At 43.5% G+C, this 6,379-nt stretch overlaps 1 pseudogene; it reads right to left on the reverse strand.

Annotated features, from left to right (window-relative positions):
- Positions 1-593: 593 nt before the first annotated feature.
- LOC125394101 (density-regulated protein pseudogene) lies at positions 594-1,364 on the reverse strand (annotated as a pseudogene).
- Between the last annotated feature and the right edge of the window lie 5,015 nt (positions 1,365-6,379).

A 6,379-nucleotide genomic window follows, 5' to 3' on the forward strand; every position in this document is an offset into this window, starting at 1 on the left:
ATTGGTTCATTTTTGTGTGTTGAACCATTCCTGCATTTCTGGATTCTGATGTGTCCTTGTTTTCGCTTTGTCAGTACTTTACTGAGTATTTTTGCATCAAAGCTCATGAGGTAAATTGATCGATAATTCTTTTTTCTTGTTGGGGTTTGTATGATTTGGGTATCAGGGTAACTGTGGCCTCATAAAAAGAATTTGGCAATATTCCTCCTTTTTCTAATGTGTAGAGTAATTTAAGGAGTATTAGCATTAGCTCTTCTTTGAAAGTCAGGTAGAATTCTGTGCTAAAACCATCTGACTCTGAGCTCTTTTTTGGGGGGGGGACTTTTTAATAATTAGTTATATTTCCTTGTGCATTATAGCTCTATTTAAATTGTCTATCTGCTCTTGATTTAATTTTGGTATGTGGTTGCTGTTGTCGGAGGCCGAAATAATCACACAACAATTGTATTATTATAACACTGCTCGGCCTATTAGTTCACACTTCTTATTGGCTAGCTCTTATATCTTAAATTAACATTTTTTTTTTACCAAATAACCAAAATGTTTTATTTGACTAAATTCAGATTCATGCAAAAGCATGACAGTCCCTCTCTCTCTCTCTATCAGACTTTGGCAATTAAAAAAAAAAAAAACCAAAAAACATAAACCAAGCAGCCTTGTACAGAACAATGAGAATGCCAAAGATGAGGAGTCTACAGTTTTACTGTAGGATACATATATACACATATATACATATGTATATATTTCTGAAAGGCCTCTCTGTTGGCCGTGTCAACTCTCAGGTCAGCTCAGAAACACATGACTCCAGAATCACTTCTTCACTTCTCCAAGGTCTTCGATGCTGTCGTCATGCACCTCTAGCCACTTTTCCTGAATGACATCAATTATGTCATCTGTGAAGTCTCCCTGAATGATGATCTCATCCTCCCCTGTTGCTGAGGCACCGCAGGAGAATTTTTGAGCAAAAAATCTTTGTGCTTCTTTGAGATCAATTTCAAATGTTGCAAGGCCACACACTCTCGTCACGTATTTCTTCTTTGCTCTGGGAATTTTGGCTATCGTGACCTTCTGTGGTACTGTCTTCTTCTTCTGTTTTATTTGACCTCTTCCCCCTCTCTTTTGTTTTTTCTTCTCCTCCTCTTCCCCTACTGTCCCTTGACCTTCACTAATTCCAGCTTTTTGTTTGGGTGAATTTTCTACAGTCAGTTTTGCAAATTCATTTGGAAAATTTTTCTCTAGCCATTGTCTACATTTAGCAACATCAGGCATATATTCACAGTACTCTGTTGGTAATGAACAAACTCCACAATAAAGGACTCGAAGAGGGTAATCCAAATCTAACTTGGCACTGTTCCTCGTATCGCCTTTGCCGGTCGCACAGCCCTCGCCGCCTCCGCTCCCGCGAGCTGAAGCGACACATGCAAGTCCTCTTGCCCAGCCACAGCCTTAAATTAATATATTTAAATTAATCTGAATCTTGCCACATAGTTGTGGCCTACCAGAAAAGTTAGTGTCTAACATTTCTCTCCTGCAGTGGCTGCATGGCTTCTCCCTGACTTCACCTACTCTCTCCTCCTCTATCAGCTTGGAATTCCCACCTTGCCCTATTCTGAGATGCAATGGCCCAAAGCAATTTCTTTATTAACTAATGGTATTCACAGCATACATAGGGGAATCCCACATCACCTTCCCTTTTCTGTCTAAATAAAAAGGAAGGTTTTAACTTTATCATAACAAGATTATATACAATAAAACAGTTATCAAGCAAGAATTATATATATATGTATATATATATACACACAATAAAAAGACTTTCTGTGCTTAGCTCCTTCACAGTCAAAAAATTCAAAGAAAACAGAATAATATGCATAACCCACACTCTGTATTTTCCATATTTACGTGTGCAGTTAAGTCACTATTGTAAAATTTCTTCAAATTCTTTATGTGGGCACTTAGTGCTATAGTGCTATAAACTACCTCTTAGCACTGCTTTCATTGTGTCCCTTAAGTCTGGGTATGTTTTGGATTCATTTTCGGTGAATTCTAAGAAGTCTTTAATTTCTTTCTTATTTTTTCCTGGACCCATTGATGATTCAGTTAAGAGTTGTTCAATTTCCACGAGTTTGTAGGCTCTCTGTAGTTTGTGTTGTTGTTCAACTCCAACTTTAACCCATGGTGATCTGATAAGATACAGGGGTTATTTCAACTTTTCTGTATCTGTTGAGATTTGCTTTGTGACTGAGTATATGATCAACTTTAGAGAAGGTTCTGAAAAGAAAGTATATTTTCCTGTGTTTGGGTAAAAATATCCTGTAAATATCAGTTAAGTCTATTAGAGTCACAAAGTCTATTTGTCCCATTATTTCTTTGTTTAGTTTCTGTGTCCATTATTGAGAGTGGGGTCTCCCCACTACTAATGTATGGGGTTTAATGTATGATTTAAGCTTTAGTAATTTTTTTTTTAACAAATGCGGTACCCTTGTATTTGAGGCATAGGTGTTTAGAATTGAGACTTCATCTTGATGGATTTCTTCTTTGATGAATATAAAATGTCCTTCTCAACTCTTTTGATTAATTTTAGTTAGAAGTCTATTTTGTGAGATATTAGGATAGCTACACCCTTTTCTAACCCTTTACTCCAAGGGAATGTCTGTCTTTGAAGTTGAGGTGTGTTTCTTGTGTGCAGCAGGATGGATCCTGTTTCCGTATCAGTTCTGTTAGCCTACGTCTTTTTAAAAAAATATTTATTAATCTATTCTGTATTCAATATTCTGTCTACATGTATGTCTGCAGACCAGAAGAGGGCACCAGACCTCATTACAGATGACTGTGAGCCACCATGTGGTTGCTGGGAATTGAACTCAGGACCATTGGAAGAGCAGGCAATGCTCTTAACCACCGAGAGATCTTTCTAGCCCTAGCCTGTGTCTTTTTAGAGGCGAATTGAGACCAGTGGTATTAAGCGATATTGCTTGTTAATTCCTGTTATTTTTGTTGGTGGTGGTGTTGATAGCGTGTATGTGTGTGTGTGAGTGTGTGTGTGTGTGTGTGTGTTCTTCTTTGGGTTTTGCTGGTTGTCCCGCGCTACCGTCTCGCCAGCAAGAACCACGCGGTACACATAGGATCCTTCTGCAGAAAAGCTTTATGTCTCTTGGGAGCTAGAGCATAAGCCAACATGGCGGAGACCCAGATAAGATGGAACCCATCCCTTATATAGGAAACAGACCCTGCTTTGGACGTGTCACTCTTTGATTGGTCAACTGCTCCCAGTCCCAGGTGATACCTTGGGAGTAGTGGAAAAAATACCAACACGTGTGAGCTTTCTAGCTCACCTGGCGGTGCAGCGCCATCTATGGTGGAGAGTGTGGTTGCGGCCCTCTACATCTCCCCCTAATTTTACTTCTTTGCAGAAAGGCAACTCCCTAGGAAGGTAAAGATAGAGGTCACACTTCCCAAAATGAAAACATTACGATGGGCTTGCACTGAATCTGTCCCTAGGCTCATGACACCTGGAACCTATCCGGCCTGCCCTCTGCCAATTTTCTGGGAAAGGGAATATACGGCAGGAAACCCTTAAGCAGAGCGACTTATCTCTCAGAGAGGGCCATTCTCTGTGCGATGCTCTTCAGCTCGACAACCTTCAGGGCTAGCTAAGCCAAGCACTCCACCCTGTGCAATGGACCACAGTCCTAGGGGTGCAGGAGCTGGTTGGCTTAAACCTTACTGCTTTAACATAAATAACCACACATCAGTAGAGGCCCCCCCACTGTTCCAGAGCAGCCAGCGCTGTGCAAAAACCACTTTGTCCCTATGGCTTTGGGATTAGAGTCAGCAGACCATCCAGAGGAGAAACACTATTCCATAGCATAGGACTGTTCCAAAACATTTCCACCCCCACCCATTCTTTGAAGTAGGGGAATGAGGGATACGGCCCAGGACTGGAGTCCTACGGCCAGGCTTATAAATCATCTCTAGGATGGTATGAGGGGCCCCAGAGTCATATTGGTTGTAAAAAATCGGGGAGACACCGCCATCCTATGGTTGACTGGTAACAGCTTCAGGAAGGCTGAGAGTGTCCTCCATCGGTGCTCTGTCATCCATCCGCAAAATGGCAGGAGGAACAGCAGCCAGGTCCTCAGGCGAATCCGTGTGTTGTGGATCACTCTTCACTGTTCGGGTCAATCGCTCTGGCAGCCAGAATGGGCTTTCTTGATCCTGTGGGAAGACACAAACAGCTCCCCTGGATCTCAATAAGATGGGATCCGGGCCTTTCCATTCATTAGAAAGCACATCTTTCCACTTAACCAAATCTTTGGGCCGCTGCGGATCCGAACAATGTCGTGTTGCAGCATTTTGGCCATTATCATCCAGATTTAAAAAATTTATGGTGAACAGAGCCATGGCGATGGCCATTCTTGGCATCGGGGGCAGTTCCTTTATTATTCCCCCCTTTTTGTTTAAATAGATATTTATCCAATTTTTAATTTAAATAACCATGGCATTTTGTAACCTATCTTGAAGATACCCATAGTGTTTAGCAGAAATAACTGACAGGATAAGGGAAACTGATAGCAAGCAATAACTGACAAAACAAGGGGAAATCTAGCAGCATAGCAATGGCATAGCAACAACAACATTGCAATGTACAACAACAACATAGCAATAACTGACAGACCAAGGGCAGGAGCTGGACCATCCCTCAGGAACCCGCCAGCTCCGCAGCAATCAGGCCAGACAGCTCCATAGCAGAGGCTTTGTCCTCAGGCCTCTGGACAGATGAATCCACAGCATGAATAGTAGTATTTCTAGAAAAAAAAACATAAACTCTTCTCCCAAAATAACATTTAAGAGTATTAAAAAACTCAGTGTAAAAATTTAGCACAGTCAGTACTGGAAGTAGGCTGGTCTTGAACTTAGAGACCTATAGGTCTCTGTTCTAAAGAGCAATCTTGTTTGTCTGTGTCATTATAGTAGGCCTTAGAATTAAACCATTTTAAATCTGGCACAGATGAGATTATTGTTTTAAAAATATGAGAAAACCGTTTTTCTGTTTCCAGCCTGGAGTCCTAAGATGACGTGGCCATTAGGGAACCCATATGGGGATCTCTGTTTTTTACGGTATGGGCCATGTTGCCCCAGTGGCGCCTAGGAAAAACCCAGGCCCTGTTTGTTGATATTAGATTTAAGATTTATTGGCTCCTGTATTCCTTGCCGGTACGGTGGCCTTGGGTTCCAGAGCCCGCCCGCCATCCAAGGGCTGTGCGCGGCCCTGGGCCTGCTCGCTGTGCGGATCCCCGTGTCCCAGGCCAGGAAGTGGCGGCTCCACCCCCAGGCGCCCCTGCCTTTCCCGCGGGGCTAGTCTAGTTCTCTGAGGCTGTGTTGGTGGCGGAGTGTGGCGGGAGCCGACACTCAGACCGAGGCAGCACAGGCGGCAACATCTCAAGGTCCGCGCCAGAGCCTGCGGCTCAAGGGGCCGATGGGAGAGGCGGCGAACAGGGCCGCTTTCCTACTAGCCAACTCTCAACACCTGTGCCACAGCAAAAGCGGCTGTAAACTCTCACAGATCCAGCCAACGACCCAATCACCCCAAAATCCAAGGGCCCTTCGCATCCATCTCCCTGCAGAACCCGAAACACCAGACAAGCCAAGCGTATACACAGCAATCTTTCAGGAGGACTTGAGTTCTTAAAATGCTAAAATGCTAAGCAGTTCTTAAAAACTTAAGTCGCACTATGTAGATGTAATACGGTACTGCCTGTTTACTGCGTCTAAACCTTAATTGCGCTTTTATTATGATAAATACGACCAGCCCTGCCTGAAGTCAGCATCATTTAGCATAGCCAAATGGAACCAGAGTCATTTTTGTCTCAGAGACCCTCACAGTTTTAGGTACATTGCAAGCCTTTTGGCCTGGCAGCTTGTGGCACCGCTGTGACATCCTCCAGGCCAGGCACCAACCAAGCCGCACCAATTGAGCCGGCGCAATGTGCTCCCCACCATAGCCATAGAGCAAAGCTCCGTTCCAGCCGCCCTCCAGCCCCAGCTGCACCCACTCCGAGCCCAAACCGGTGTACGGAGCAAAGCGGAACTCAGAGAAGCAGGCTTGCTGGTCTGCAATCATTAAAAGGACCTCATTTAATCTTTTAGGGAATTTGGGCGTCGTTTAGTCTCTTTGGCTGCTTCCTGCTGTTATTGGGCCGCTGAATTTTAGGGGTAAACTTTATAACATTTCAGGAGGTCTCGGTGATTCAAACCACATAAATCCCAAGTACACCCTTAGGCTCTCCTTTTCTGTGGAGACGAAAACAGAACCTCTTTCCCAAAACATCATATCCTTAGCAGTTTCTAAGTTTAAATATCTTTCTCCTATCCAGTACAC

The sequence above is a fragment of the Myodes glareolus genome, chromosome 15 (genome assembly GCF_982192425.1).
Source record: "Myodes glareolus chromosome 15, mMyoGla1.1, whole genome shotgun sequence".
Lineage (NCBI taxonomy): Eukaryota > Metazoa > Chordata > Mammalia > Rodentia > Cricetidae > Myodes > Myodes glareolus.